Source organism: Artibeus jamaicensis, unplaced genomic scaffold (genome assembly GCF_021234435.1).
Source record: "Artibeus jamaicensis isolate MK-2021 breed Jamaican fruit bat unplaced genomic scaffold, CSHL_Jam_final contig_685, whole genome shotgun sequence".
NCBI lineage: Eukaryota > Metazoa > Chordata > Mammalia > Chiroptera > Phyllostomidae > Artibeus > Artibeus jamaicensis.
The window spans coordinates 963,372-980,230 of record NW_026521924.1 but is presented as its reverse complement, the minus strand read 5'-3'; the positions used below and the strand labels follow the sequence as shown (position 1 = coordinate 980,230).

Genomic DNA, 16,859 nt, shown 5'->3' with positions numbered 1-16,859 from the left:
TCCACTAGAGTAAGGGACACAAAGGAAAGAATAAACAAATAGGATCTCATCAAAATAAAAAGCGTCTGCATGACTTAAGAAAACAGCATTAAAATGTAAAAAGAACCAACCGTATGGGAAAACATATTTGCAAACAATACCTCAAACAAGGGTTTGAGCTCCAAAATATGTAAAGAATTCACACAACTTCACTCTAGGAAGACAAACAACCTTATTAAAAATAGTGCAAAGGACTTGAAGAGCTGTTTATCCAAGGAGGACGTACAGAGGGCCCAGAGACATATAAGAAGATGCTCAGCATCACTAGCCATCAGAGAGGTGCAAATTAAAACCACAATGAGATAGCACTTCACATCAGTCAGAATGGCCATCATAACCTAATCAACAAACAAGAAGTGCTGGCAAGTCTGTGAAGAAAAGGGAACCCTAGTGCAGAAATGCAGACTGGTGCAGCCACTGTGGAAAACAGTATGGAATTTCCTCAGAAAACTAAAAATGGAACTGCCTTTTGACCTGGCAATTTCACCGCTGGGATTATTCCCTAAGAACCCTGAAACACCGATTCAAAGAACCTATGTACCCCAATGTTCATAGCAGCAAAATGTACAATAACCAAGTGCTAGAAGCAACCTAAGCGCCCATCAGTAAATGAGTGGATAAAAAAAACTGTGGTACATTTACACAATGGAGTATTACGCAGGAGAAAGAAAGAAGGAGTCCCTACCCTTCACAACAGCATGGATAGAACTGGAAAGAATTATGCTAGCCCTGGCTGGTGTAGCTCAGTGGACTGAGCGCAGGCCTGTGAACCAGACAATCGCAGTTCCATTCCCAGTCAGGGCATATGCCTGGGTTGAAGGCCAGTTGCCTGCAGGCCAGTTCCCAGCAGGGGATGCGCAAAAGGCAACCACACGTTGATGTTTCTCTCCCTCTCTCCTTCCCTTCCCCTCTAAAGATAAATAAATAAAATCTTTAAAAAAATTATGCTAAGTGAAATAAGCCAGGCAGTAAAAGACAAATACCATATGATCTCCCCTGTAAGTGAAACCTAATCAACAAAAACAACAAGCAAACAATAACAACCAGAGACATTGAAATAAAGAACAAACTGATGGTAACCAGAGAGGAGTGGGGAGAGGGATAATATGGAATAAGAGGGAAGGGCCATCAAGAACATGTATAAAGGACACATGGACAAAGCCAAAATGGGTAGGTGTGAGGGTGGGAGACAGGGATGGGGGATGTGGTGGGGGGCATGGGAGGGTGAAAATGGAGACAACTGTTGTTGACCAATAATAAAAAAATCCTTTTCTGTGTTGAGACACTGAAATAGTTACCTTTTGTTACATAACAAGTAATCCCATAATATAGTGGTTTAAAAAACAAGTATTTGAATCTCATGATTATTTTCATTGAGCAGGTTCTCCATGTGATGTCTCCATCTGTATTTGGTTAGCCCAGGCTTGTTCACATGGTAGGATAGAGAATCCACCCAGTGAGAAAGAGCAAGCGCCAATGTGTAAGCACTATTCAAGTGTCTGATTATGACTGGTTTGCTACTGCCCTGCTGGCCCATGCAAATTATATGGTCAAGCCTAGATCCAAGGAAGAAGCTCTTCCATCTTTTCATGGGAAGAACTGCAAAGAATTTGTATACTTTTTGACAATCTGCCAAAGCCACTGAAAATGAGAAGGGTGACATTCTCTTTCCTATTATAAAGGTTACAAAGCAGCACAAATTGCATACCTTCTGGAGACAATGAGTAATTATACTTTATGAGTCCTTTTGTCAAAACTTGTGTGAACCATCCTTTGGGAGGAATAATGGAGCTCTTGTGGTGCACCACATTCTAAGAATGGCAGTGGTAATTTATTCAAATCAGGACAGCTGCTAAGATTGCACAGTCTGTACACTGCACAATCTAAGGGATGCTACTCATACCATAGTTTCATAATTTTGTGTATTTATTGAAATTTATTAAAAAACAATAGTTAAGTTTCATGAGGAAAGGACATTGTTTCTCCTTCTTACAGAAGTGATTCTTTTGGCCAATAACGTATGCTGACAAACTTATTTTTCCCAAATGAAGAGACCACTTGTTATAACAAATGGTAAAGAAGCCCCTAACTTACATAGAGTATCTCATTTTTTATTTCTTAAAGTGCTTGTTTTTCTTGTTTTCTAAGGGACAAAGTCAACCTAGTGTTAATTCCCATAGATGTTAACATTCACATTTACAAGCAAAAAAATGACCATTTTAGATTATGTTTTCTATGTTGTTTGATTTTTCAGGGGATTTCTCCTAATCCCTTTGACCAAAGATGCTTGTAACCCTCTATGTTCTTTGAGGGTATAGTGTTATCTGTTGGAACTAGAAGCTTTAGCTTTAGATTGTAGATCTAGAACGTATGCCAATTAACTAAGTGTGTTTAGTGTCCTTCTATTTCCTGTGAGATTAATGCTGCATGCTCTAGCTCATTTGAAAAAGTTAGCTGTATATTGTACGACAATGTATGTTATTCTAGTATAAAAATAATTCATTATTGAGATATTTATAATGTTTAATTTATACTATTCATCCAAAATATTTATTTACATTGCTTCTTGGCCTTTTGGCTAAGATCAAGAGTTAAAAAAGTTATTTGCATAAAGCATCCTTTCAAAAAAATTTACCATATATAGTTTTTATCCAGTTGAAAAATTCAATTTTAGCAGATTTAGAAACTTTAACATAAAATCACAATGAAATTGTCGGAATTAAAAAGAGGTACAAATAACTTAATGGATTATTTTCTATTAACCAAGATTTTATATTTCTTGAAATAGGTAACATGAGCATATATATCATGTCATAACTTAAAATTAGCTATGATATTATAATAAGTTACAAAAATTAAATGACACAATAAATATGAAATAAAATGTTTGTCTGGTTGTAGGATTACAGTCATTACAAAAACTAACACTCAACCTCTATACTGACTTTTTTTGAAAGAGTTTAAAGAATTCTAAAATATCTAGTTAAGAGTGAGTGTGTAAAAAGCAAAAACAATAATAGGTTTAAGTTTCTTAATTTCATTCTGAGAGTGTTAACTGTAAATTAAAAGTACATTTATTTGGGGTTGTTGTCAAGATGATGGCATAAGTAAATGTGGTGCTCAAATTCTCCTACAGTCACATCAAAATTACAGCTGAACTACAGAACAAGCAAAATTCAGAATCGCCTGAAAGCTAGCTGAACAGAAGTCCTACACCTAAGGATATAAAGAAGCTGTATCAGAGCATTAGGTGGGGTAGAGACAGGAAATGGGCTGGTCCCACACCCACATGTGGCTGATAAAAATTGGGAAGGTATATCTCAGATACAGAGGTTGTCCCCGAGAATCAGGGGGTTCCAGTCACATACCATTTGTGTGTGTCTTATTTAATTTCTTTCATCAATATCTTATCGTATTCCAGGTTCAATGCTTTTACCTTCTTTGAGCAGTTTACTTATAGACTTTTTATTCTTTTGGATGCAGTTTTAAGATTGTTTTCTTGATTTCTCTTTCTGATAGTTCATTATTAATATATAAAAACACAACATATTTTTAATATTTATTTGGTGTCCTGCACCTTTAGTGAATTCATTTATTAGTGCTAACTGGTGAAGACTTTAGGATTTTCTACATATAATATCATGGCATCCGCAAATGGGACAGTTTAACTTCTTTTTTTTTTTCTAATTTAGATTTAATTTTTTAATTTCTTTCTCTTGCCTAATTGTCATGGCTAAGAATTCCAGTACTATAATGACAGTGAAGGAAGTAGGCATTCTTGATGTCTTTCTGATCTTAGAGCAAAAGCTTTTAGCTTTTCACCATTGATTCTAGTATTTAATATGTGGTTAAGTGGTATTTTTAAGTACTTTTTTTTTTAGGCAATATTTTTCTTTTATAAAGAGGTAGTAAAAGCCCCACAAGATAATCATGATGATGCTTTTTATTTTCTACACTTTCAGTTATATCTGCTCTTGTGTCTTTGAATCTCTTTTCTATCAGATCATTAAATAATGATTATCTTGTCTAGAAATAATTTTTTTTGTTTTGTGGTTTTATTTGAGTCCTAGAGATAGGATGCAGTTTTAGAATGTCAGAGATGTTAAGTTGTAAAGTATGGAATGCTTTTTATTTTTTTAGAGTAATATAATGATTCATTGTTTTAGAATATACTCTTAAAAATGAGCAGATAGAAACTGATTCTCTCACAAATCAGCTATGTTATCTTTGGCTGTGACATTTTACATTACTCTCTGTATTGTCTAAAAAAAGTAAAATGATGGTTCAAAAGCACTGGGAGCTCTTTGGAAAAGCACAATTTTAATCCAGGTTCATATTACTAATTAATCAGATCAAGTTCCTATATTAACTCATTCTAACAATCCAAGCTTAGTTGGACAAGTATATTACCATGATTTATTTTCATATTTCATAGAACCATGTGGCAATTCAATCACAGATTGGTAACACATATTATAAAATTTAAATCAGGTTTAAGTATTACATTTTTTAACGGAAGATGATGAATAGATGACAGCTGTGGGGGCGACTTTCCTCGCAAGTCCCCCCCGTGTACCACGAATGAAGAGTAATCATGACAGAGATATGATGTGATCTGCTTAGGGAGGAGAAGTGGCCATTTTCCCAGACAGAAAATGTTGTGGGCAGTGGCCAGTTTCTCAGGGAAAAAGGCCAGCAACGGCCAGTTTTTCCAAGGAGAAAAAGGCCTTGAGCCCCCTCCTCCAGAGCTTTTATTGGGTTGTAATACACAGGAATACAGGGCGGCAAGGATCAAACAGTAGATAACTTTTCAAAGAAATCTGAGGGCTTACTATGAGTCATTCTGTCAGGAACAGAGTTTTAGGGTTTACTGCTCAAACCCTTAACATATGAATGAAAGCACTCTTAACAGAGCAGATTTCACAGGTTTATCAGGAAGTCTTTGTGATGTCAGATTTTTCCCCAGGACATGCTCTAGCAAGTCAAGAAGCTGCACCCCTCCCCAGCAGGGGTATTCAGGCTTAAGGGGATTAGAGCCAGGAAGCACTTTTCCCAGAGAACATGGGGACTCTGTTCACCCCAGAGAACATGGGGTGAGAGTCCATTGTTCTTTGTTGCAGCCCCCCCCAGTCCTTCCATGAAGGCCTTCCAAGTGATCGAGTCTGGCTTAGGTTGCCCCCCACTGTGAGGGGTCTTACACATTGTTGACTTCTGATCAAGCTTTGGGGGCAGGGAGAGGAAACTGAGGCAGTGTTTGCTACCAGAGACAAGCTTTGTCTCCTGCGGCTGGCACTCCAAAGATCATCCCTTTCCCTTAGCCACAAGGGGTCGAGATACAATTCCTAGAACCAGACAGAGTGGTCTACGACAGACAGCCTTTTAGGAAATGTTGATTATATCCCCTAAATAATAAATAATACAAAACAGTGAATAGAGGTCATGAATAGTATTGTCCTTGAGAGAAGCCACCATCAGTCCCAAAGTAAGGTTTACAAAAATGAGAAACAAGAAGGTGAAGACAAGATGCAGTTCCAATTTAATTTCCTTTTCCAATGTTTGCTGCTGTTTCGTTTTTACTATCTCCCGTGGAGCAATGAGTCAAACATCTCCCACCAAAGAAAAGCAATAGTGATGTACATTTTGCACGTAGAAAAATTTATATGTTTTTATGGATGCTAAAATGAAAATATTTTCTCTCTTACCTTCATCTTGTGTTTCTTTACTGTGATAAAATAGCTTCCCTTGGAGGTCAAAGGATCTGCCATTTCTCTTCCTTATGCTCTAAGACAGTTGTAACTGCCTCGTTGGAAACTTGAATTTTTGTTTGGGGGAGTTTTAAAAGATGGTATTAACTGGGGCCTAAGGGGGCAAAAGTTATCTATATGTAAAAGCAGTTAAGTCATAGGAAAGTAGCTATAAAGATGCTAAACAATCCAAGAGACTTATGTTAACTGCTGTTTCAAAATGCATAGACCCCTGTTGTGGGAACCTCTAGAGCTCACTTTCCTCTCAGTGAATCTATCTTGTTCCTTTTCCTCTTTGTATGGTACCATTTAGAGTTCTCCAGTGTCCTTCTTTGAAATGTCAAAGGCTGTCCCTTGGAGGATTCACTGTTCACTTCTGAACACTTTCTGAATATTCTGAGATGTCAGACTTTCTCTGGCAACCAAGGAAGAGCTGAATTCTTCCCCTCATGCTGACTGGTGACGGAAGAGGATGGGCTTCTATTGCAGAACATTTTCCTAACTGGAGAAGGTGAAGATGTAAGAGGCACTGCCCAAAGGAGATAACAGCATACTGGACTGCCTCTCTTCAGCCTTTTCATTTCCATCTGCTAGGAAAGAACTATAAAAAGAATAAAGTTTCGAAGAAAAGTTTAAAGAATAAAGATATTTGTATGAGAACAGTCATATTTTTCATTTATCCATCTCCTGCAGAAAAAAAAAATATTAATGACTTTCTAAGAACAATATGGCTACATAAATATGGCCAATTAAACTGATTTTGAATTTGACCTTATTCCAACCTCATTTAAATTGGTTTGTGCTCCCATGGTATATATCTCATGGAATAGCCAAATATTTTGCAATACTTTCCTAAAATATGAAATGTTTGGCACATGAAAAAATTGGGAGAATCTGAGAATTCACTGTAGGATATCTTGAAGAAATCAGCTGAGAAGATAAGACCAGCCTTGAATAGACTGCCTTATTTCTTAAATTTGAGGAAGTTTCTTTGGAATCCTAAACTAGGAATAAAATTGGACTCTCATAGATACTAAGTCTATTTCATGATTTGGATTACCCAAACATAATGGAATAAATTATAACAAAGCTGAAAATTGTTTATAGAGAGTTTCGCCCTGAATCAGGGCCAGATTTATGGGCATACACCTACAAGTATAGAATTCAAGACTGATATCTCAGATTTGAAGTCCTAGGGCTTTAAAGGACCAAAAAATGTGTTCCATTTAGCCAGCATAAGGTTGTCTTCATTTTTTACAGCATTTTAAAAACCAAATGAAGTTATTGACAATAACTAACAATGAAGAATGCATATAAAAAGCAAAATGTATGGCTTCTCTTGAAAGGCTTGGGTGCATATACCCAAGAATCGAATAGCAGCTACTTTTTAATGTAGTAGTCTGTATTTGCCAAGTCTTGGTGGCCAAATCTTATCCCTGTAATCATTTTCTTACATATGAAGTCTGTTGGAAAAAGTCCAACCATTGTTAATATAACAAGAACAGTTTGCATGACATTGATGTAACCTGGATTGGAATGCGCATGGGCGAACAATGATGACTTCACTGTATTAGTCAGTGGGGGCAGTAGATGCTGTTGAGTGACCCTGTGTACTGTGTGAGTATTGCACTCAAAAAGATGAGTGAGTAGAGCCATGAATCTGCATCAAATTTTGTGTTAAGCTTGAACATTGCTCCATGGAAACTATTCAGATTATTCAGAAGGCCATAGCTTTGGGCAACTGGTGATTGGCAGCTTCATCATAACAATGTGCCTGCTAATGTATCGTATCTTGTGAAGAGTTTTTTTGGCAAAACATAAAATCACCCAGTTGATTCAGCCCTCCCTACAGCCCAGATTTTGTACCTTGTGTCCTCTGGTTTTTCCCAAAACTAAAATTGCCTTTGAAAAAAAAAAAAAGAGATTTCAGACCATCAATGAGATTCAGGAAAATATTTGGTGGGCAGCTGATGGCAATTGGAAAACTGTGTGAGGTCCCAAGGTGCCTACTTTGAAGGGTATTGAGGTGGCATTGTACTATTACAATGTTTCTTGTATCCTGTATCTTCTTCAATAAACATCTTCATTTTTCATATCACATGGCAGTATATCTTTTGGACAGACCTCATATACATACTCTCAAGTATCTGTCTATTGGTACCCTTCATTTATTCCCCTGATCTGTTGGGCCTCCATACCTATTGTGTTTATCAGGCAGCTTCTGTTCTAAGGTATCTTCTGGGATGATGGGCTGTGTACCTTTGAGCCTTCTCTTACCACAAAGACCAGTTCCATCTATCTTGTTGTCTCTACTGGCTGACACTGGCTACTCTCTACTCTAGTCAGTGCCGGCTCCTCTTTCTGTGGATCCCAAGCTGCCATCTTGATCTCACTCCAGACCACTCAAATTTCAAGCTAGCAGTCATTGAAATCAAATTATATAATACAACATTTAAACTGCTAGGCAATGATAATATGCATTGATGCCCTTATAAGAATGTTCTCTTTCTAAACTAAGTGACTAGCACATCCCCATTTAAAAACTAATATTTGCAGATTAACCCGACACCAGCACATTGACTCCAAAAACAAATTTCTATTTTACAGAATGTGAAAAAAAGCAAAACTAAATTTCATGTCTTGTTTATTCAACAAGAGAGCGTATTGATGACACAGGTTGTCCCGGGCTAGGTAGTGATTATATTTAAGTGCCATAGAAGATTATCTTGGAAGTGATTGCAATCACTGAAAGTACTTAGCATTGGACTGCTTAAATGAAAGGAATGTGACTGTTAAGATGAAAAGAAATCTCTTTAGTATACATTAGTTTGAGTATTGTCCATTAACTATGAAAGAAAGTTGAAATTCAGCTCATTGCAATTCAGTGCTAGATTTTTATAAAAACAAAAGTTTTTGTTTGAGAAGCTGCTAAAAAATATCTACAGGTTTTTTTTTCTGGGATGCTGAATTGTGCAGGTTTTAGGAATTTAGTGACAGTTTCTTCTTGCTATTAGCATAATATATTGTGATATGAATACACATATGTATGCATATGCACACATATAAATAATCAAGTGATACATATATGTCTGTATTATTCTGAACTACTACTTCAACTAGGGCAGCATGTATTCATTTTTATGTATCATAGTTTGGGAATTTTTTTACACTTTTTATTGTTGTTCAAGTACAATTGTCTCCATTTCCCCCACTATTCCCCTCTTCCCAACCATCCCCACCCCCAACCCTTGATCCTACCCTCCTTTAGTATTGTCTGGGTGTCCTCTATACATGTTCCTGAAAACCCTTGCCTCTTCTCCCCACTTTATCTCTTCCCACCTGCCATTTGGTTACTGTCAGTTTGTTCTTAATTTCACAGTCTCTGGTTGTATTTTGCTTGCTTGTTTGGTTGGTTGGTTGGTTAGGTTCCACTTATAGGTGAGATCATATAGTACTCATCTTTCACAGCCTGGCTTCTTTTACTTAGCATAACGCTGTCCAGATCCATCCATGCTGTCACAAAGGGTAGAAGCTCCTTCTTTCTTTTCATCATGTAAATGTACCATAGTTTTTATATAATAGGATTCCATGTAAGATTGTAGCATTTAAAAATGCTAGTATTGACAAGAAAAATTTAGAAAACCAGTAATTTAGTTCAGCCGTACTATATTTTATGTGAGGAAATGAGGTTTTTCACAGTCAAATACTGGTTAATGGTAGAGCCAGGTTTAGAACACAAGGCTCAAAGCTTCTAGTCTAGTCTTCTTTGTACTTTATTTTAATAATATTTATTGAGTATTTGCTATGTGCATACACTTGCAAGCATGAATTATCTCTATTAACAATTCAACTAACTCCATAAAGTTAACATTATCCATGTTAAAGATGAGGATAAAAATTTTCAGGAAGTGTAAGTAATTTGGCCAAAGTTGCACAGCTAGAAATACAGTCAGAATTCAAGTTTAACTTAACCTGATTCCAAACCCACTAATTATCCTCATAACCACTTTTCTCTACTGCTCATAAGCATTTTTATCCAAGATAGTAAAAAGATTATAAAAATCAAACTTCATGTGTTTTTCTATGTTTATGCATGGAATAAAAAACATACTTGATTATGACCTTTTTATTAAATGCTCTGCACTGTTCTGAACTCCATTGTTAAAGCGTTGTCAAATTTGAAAAGATCAGCTCCTTGAATGTAATGCCTTTGAGGTTGGAGCTGAGAATTCTGCAGATATTTGTGAAGACTGACTCCTGTTGATCTGAGGAGACAGTAAAGAACATCTTGGTGAGTTTATGATGGTTCCAATCAATACAGGGTAATGAGAGTGAACCAGAGGCAGAAGAGGTGAGAAACTAGGAGCTGAGGAATAACCATGAAAGATCAACTTAAAAACAAATTCAACACGATAGAATTCAGAAGATTCACAGATAAACATCTCAATGGAATTATTGTTATTAACCCAATCTTTAAACAGTCTTAAAGAAACATCCTTAGTTGTACTCTCCTAAAAACAGTTTGGTTGATATCTAGTTACCTTGGTAAAATCTCAGTGGATAAGGGTAGACACTGCTGAAAGGCACCATGGCAATGTCAGTGTAACAGAACCCCTGGGTTCTATTGGCTGCCACAGACAAGAACCATGACTCCCAATGCCACAGTCCTATGAAAAGGAAAGGAACTATTTATTCAAAAGTTATACAGGTTCAGAATAATGGCGGAATTCTACTGTTAGATCTCATTCCCTTTGGAAACAAAGAAACACCCACAAATGCATAATCTTGTCCTTCCTTGCCGAACCACGCTCATCAGAGGTACCAACTGTCAGGAAAAGAAATAGTCTGTAGCTTAGCTGGGCAGATTACCACCTGTATTCTGGGTTTTTCCAGTCATTCATGCTCAGTTAGCTAGGCTCCTGATCTTAATCCAAAACTGCATCCTCATGGTGGTCCAGGGATCCTTCTGCATTCTTTCAAACCGTATCGCCAAGACCCCGCACTGCCATTACATGGTCAAGAGGCTTCTCCTTCCCCAGCTACATGGTCAAGAGGGCAATGGTTGCCCTATGCCTGGGTTTAAATCCTGGTGTGCATTTTCCTCAATAACCCCATCTCTGGCTCCTCCCAGTAGTCTGGTTTCTTCTGCCTTTTTTTGACTGCCATTGTTAGTCCAGGGCCATGCATGGCCTCATGACATAGGAATGGCTTCCAAGCTGCTCCTGTGATGCAGCAAGTCCCTCCAGCTGCATCCAATTGTGGATTAGAGTCACACCATCTCCCTCCCTTCCAGCACCTGCCACAGCTTTTAGCATTACTAAAACACTGCCCAAGTTCTTTAAATATGCAAAGGAACTCTCAATGACCCTGCTCTGCTTCCCCCATCCCCCACCCCCATCCCCAAGCAATTGCTGTGGGGGTTTTCTTTATTTCAGGGGACCTCTAGCTCAGTACCCCCTTACACCATCACCCTTTTTAGACAAACATATATACTTCAATCTTTCTCATTTGTTAAAAAAAGAGTAATTATTTCAGCATTTGCTTGAAATAGCCAGGTTTCATTTCTAAAACATCAAAACCAGTCTATCTTTAGCAATGTGCTATGGCCCTGCCCCTTGAAGTACTCATTCAACGTGGTATTGTCTGACCATAGGAAAATAAAATAGCAGCTAAAAGTGTGTCAGTAGATAATACAAGTCTGAAACAACCAATCATTTCAGTTGACAATGTTTATTGGATAAGTGGGATATTCAAGAATTTTTAGGTGGATTTGGGTTTAGGGTCAGTGTACCTATAGGATGCCAGGTACAAAGATCACCACTATGTTAGTAGCAGTCATACAAGCCATTTTGGATTATATATATATATATATATATATATATATATATATATATATGTGTGTGTGTGTGTGTGTGTGTGTGTGTGTGTATGTTTATCAGTCCCACAGCTCTGGAGAGGGAACAGAATTTTTGGAACTGACATCTGGTAGGCAACAACTGTATCGCTTGGTGTGCCACAGTAATCATTGAATAAAATGTTCCTCCGCCATCAGGTTTGTTATGTGTGGAGGAGTTTCTATGCCCCTGCTGAAATGAACTGTAAAAGAACAATTCATACCTTTTATCAATATTATCATCTGAGTGATAATGGGAACATATGTTATAAGCCTTAGCTCATGAAAATAGTGATTTTTAGACATTATTAACAGATTACTTAAAGTTCATGTATTTCAGGTGAACCAAAGAATTAAAGTGATGTTAGAAGTATTGCTTCTTTTTTGCTTAAAGACCATTTTAAAACAAATTACTGATGTATTTCAAAGGTTATCATATTTAATCTAATTTCTACTGTCTTTTTAATACCATGCACATTTTCAGAGGCACAGAGATTGCACATAACATTATCTCCACAGAAAAAAAGAAGCTTCTTTTTCCCCTTAGTGCTTCTCAAGCTTAAAATAATTCAACAGTAAACCCCATCGTACAAGCCAGACATCAGTAGCCACATCATTGTGGCTAAACCTAAATTCACACCTGGCAATTCTTGCTTCAGAGTTTTTGAGGAAGTAGAAGAGGATTTGATGAGAATATTTTAATCCCAGACTGCATTTTACTCAACCACATAGCCTTAGGTTTAGCAAAAGCCTTTTTCAGGCTTAAGCATTTAATTACTTTACTTAAGCTACAGCAGCTATAAAATATAGAATGAGAAAAAATTAAGAAGCTATTAACTTAGGTGGTGGGCCACTGCAACATAAGAAGAGAGTTTATCCATCTCTAGAGAAGTTATTCTCTACAAGCACAATGTGAGACTAATTTTATGCTATCGTCCTCTCTTTGGCTGCCCTGCCCATCTCTGACTATAAATCTCAGTCTTTTTCTAATGATCCATATCTTCTGTTGTGCCTTTGAATCTTGGTGTTTCTAAAGCTTCTCTCCTTGGTGAAATTATGAGTCTACTTATGGATCATGAAAGGCTTAATGAAGGTCAGTGATTTATCAAAGGCCTGTTACTACTGAATAGCTGGTCAATTCTCACTGTTTATTTTTTCCCCCACTACATCACACAAACATTTACATATTTAATTTAAGGTATTTACAGGGCCTGTTTAAGCTCTATTTCCTCAGGTATAAAATATTTGTTATTTCCTGAAATAACAAACAAGTTATTACATCTAAAGCATCAGAACAGTTTTGATACATATGAAGCACTCCTGAGTAAAGTATCATTAAATATTACTAATAACATTTTACGTTAAGAAGATGGAAAGACCAAAATTACTAGATGTGTTCTCTCATTGTCATGGAACATGATGGTTTATCCAAAAAATCAGATGGAAGTCTTCAATAAGAACTTCTAGTAACAATTGGAGGAACTGACCACTAAAGGAGGAATAGAGAGAAAAGCCATTTATAGCTCATGTGCTCACTTGTAAAATGACTTTAACTTTATAAAATAGTTTTAAAAGTTCTAGGTATCAAGAATTCTATACAAGTGAATCAAACAAGGATTAAGAGTCTACTAGTTTCTAAGGATTATGTCTCTGAGTCAGGGTTCTTGATCCAGAGACTATGGATGGCCCCAGTGGAATGGAACCTGAAGGCATTGTCCCATCAAGAGTAACTGAAATAAGATTGTTGACAGTTTTGATAAAATGAACCACTTGGAGTCCCTCCTCCATGGCATCTACATTGATGATTTTGATAAGCCCTCTTCTATCAGGCAGTGAGCCATTTTTTCTTATATCAACTATTATGATGTGATCTCTTCAGCTGAGTTGAGGACCAGAAAAATGACAACTTTTGCCATCTCAATTCTGTAACAGATTGAATTGCATCTACTCAGACCCTGGTCCTCATACCCACTAGAGAACTGGCACAACCAATATAGAAGGTAGTCATGGCTTTCAGGGATTACATGGGTATCTCCTAACCTGCCTACTTTTGAGTTACCAATGTGCATGCTGAGGTGCAAAACCTGCAGATGGAAGCTTCACATATCACCATGGGCACCCCATAGCGTGTCTATGATATTCTTAGCCATAGATACCTCTCTCTCAAATACAACAAGACATTGTACTGAATGAAGCTGATGAAATGTTAAGCCATGGACTCAAAGACCAGGTCTATGACATATTCCAAAAGCTCAACAGCAATACTCAGGTGGTTTTGCTGTCTGCTACAGTGCCTTCTGATGTGCTTGAGGTGACCAAGAAGTTCATGAGGGACCTCATTCTTACTCCTGTCAAGAAGGAAGAGTTGATCTGGAGAGTATATGCCAATTCCATATCAATATGGAATGAGGGGAGTGGAAGTTAAACATACTGTGTGACTCGTATGAAATCCTCACCATCACCTTCATAGTCATCTTCATCAACATTCAAAGAGAGGTTGATTGGCTCAGTAAGAAGAGGCATGCCTAAGATGTCCCTGTCTCTGCCATGCATGGAGATATGGACCCAAAAGAACAAGATGTAATCATGAAGAAGTTCCGCTCTGGCTCTAGCAGAGTATTGATTACCACTAACTTGCTGACCAGAGCCATTGATGTAGAGCAGGTTTTTTTAGTCATCAGCTATGACCTGAAGACTGTGTCCATAAAATTAGTAAAGAAGACATTTCGGCTGTAATGGTATGGCTATAAATATGGTGACAGAAGAAGACAAGATGACTCTTCCAGACTTCAAGACCTAAATCTACAACATCTTTATTGAGGAACGACCCCTCAATATTGCTAACCTCATCCTACAGTGGCTGATCTGCCACCTCACCCCAGCGAAGGTTCATCCTCCTTAGCCCCCACCTTGGTAGGCTAAGGAGAGCAGGAGTGGGGAGAGAATGGAGCCAATAGATGACATATTGTCATTTTTTTCCTCTGAATAAATGTCATTTTTGAGGCAAAGAAGAAACTGTGAACATTTTAGATACCCTTTTATTGGATAAGCTCATGCCCCAGGTGCCATCTCTTCTGCCCAAAATACTCATCTATTTCCCTAACCTAGTCACCCTCCAAACCTCAGAGGCTCTCCCCATTTCAGCCAAATTCCTCTGAAAATGATTCGAGAGGGCTATAATATCACTCAGTTTCATTTACTGGACCAAATCTAGAGGGAAAATTATGGAGTTAGGTGGTCCCCAAGTGGAGGGAGCAGAGGAGAAACAACAGTAGCCACTTTTACATTGTTTAGTGTAGTTTTTATTGATTCAGGAAAGAAACACAAAATTTCACAATCAAATAACTTCAAAACTGCCCCCAAAAAAGAAGCTATGGCTATGAGTAAAAAAAAAAAAGAAACATAAAAGCAAAGAAGGACTGGGCAGGAGTGGAAGAGATAAACAAGTACAAATAAGAAAGGGATGCACAGTGAGAATTCAATTTAAGCTAATCTTGGGAACTACCTAGAGATTTAAGATTATTATTCAGAAAACATTTGGAATTAACATCATTCTTATTGTTGAAATTCTCTCTAGAGTTGTTTGCATACATTTTTAAATTTAATTGATGCTTTAAAATTATTTTATCTTTGCTTATTAGATTGCAGATCAGCTGAATTAGAGGTGTTGTGGAATTTCCATTCAGTTACACTGGCATTTTCTTTTTGGTGCATCAGTCCGAAGGATGACTCCAATGGTTCACTGGGACTTTTGATATTTGACTTAGAAGGTGATGTTAGCCATACACTGAGATATTTTGCTTTGCCTAATTCAGTGTGGTGCTGTGAAACCCAGACAATAGTGTTCCCATATATCCAAATACCAAGCAGCAAAAGGAAATGTGTCCTCTGCAGCCAGTGGCCTTAGAGGCACACTAAATTGGCTTTTAAAATATAAAAAAAGTCCACCCAACTCAAGGAATTTAACTAATCTTTTCCTCCACTGCTGATGAGTTTAAGAATTCAGAAAGTTCAGAAAAACAAAAAGTCACGTCTCCTGTTACTTCTTCCCATGAGAACCTCTCTGAGAAATAAACAAAAACCTGTATGACTCTAGCTATTATACAATGTACAACCAAGAATTTGCCATTGGATATAACCTACAAACCATTGCAACTGTTTTACGTTGTGTATGGAGAGATCCATTATCAGTGTGTATTGAAGTCTTATTAAAACCTTCTATATCTTATTTATTTTAAAAAAGAGAAGATAAATAAGAATCTGCCTGAGATCCAGTTGGACAGAGATGCTTCCTCTCTGACCCTTCTGCTTTTGGGGACATGGGGCAACTTTAGTCAGCCCCAGGGTCACACAGATCAGTCATCAATGCCCATGATTTTCCAATCATTGCTGTCTTCTGTGCCATCAAGGGCTTAAAAAACTCATGGACACTGGATAGCCAAGATGGCAGAGTAGTAAGTAGAAGCTACACTAACCTTTCTCCAGGACCATTCTGAAATTACAACTAACTGGTAGAGAAATTATCCTGAATAACCGACTGAATGTTAGCTGGAAAGAAGTGTTATAACCATGGACAGATGGAAGAAGCCACATCACTACAAAAAGACTGGTAGGGAGTGTGGAGGAAGTACAACGGGGCTGGCTGGGATCCCACAGATAGCAGATGAAGTTCTAGAGGAATATTTCAGTATCTGGGGGGCTCCCCGTGAGAAGTATGGGGTCTGAACCCAAAAATGGGCTCCCCAGCCTATAACGTCAGAGCCAGGAAAGGAACCCAAATAACATCCTGCTGTGCCAGTGAGAGACAGCTGGAGACTCAGAGAGTGTATTAAAAGGCCAATGCACAAAATTTTATTTGCAGCCACTTACCCTGGGCTCAGCAGAGAGGGTAGAGTGAACTAGAAACACATGAGGAAGTCTGGGGTCGGTGGCTCTGGGGAGAGAACTCAGGGAATAGCCACCAGGATTCTTGTCCTCAGTTATTCCTCATACTGCAGAACCCATCTTTCTCAGGCAGAGCACTCCTCCCCAAATAGCATCAGCCTGAAGGAAAGCAATAGCCCTGCCCACAAGAATTATTCTGCCCCACCCTATTGAGCTTAAGCTGGGCTGCTGAGTATAGCTTGAGGTTATACCAGTGATTAGTTTAACAAACTAAGTCATATCTCTGGGATCTCTGAGAC

The 16,859-nt window shown here is 37.8% G+C and overlaps 1 protein-coding gene and 1 pseudogene across 1 annotated transcript in view; both read left to right on the top strand.

The window, feature by feature from the left end:
• Positions 1 to 16,859, top strand: part of MACROD2 (mono-ADP ribosylhydrolase 2) — a 2,162,759-nt gene that overhangs the window by 1,852,507 nt on the left and 293,393 nt on the right. The gene's annotated exons all lie outside the window — the stretch shown is intronic.
• On the top strand, positions 13,321 to 14,578 carry LOC119037047 (eukaryotic initiation factor 4A-I-like; annotated as a pseudogene).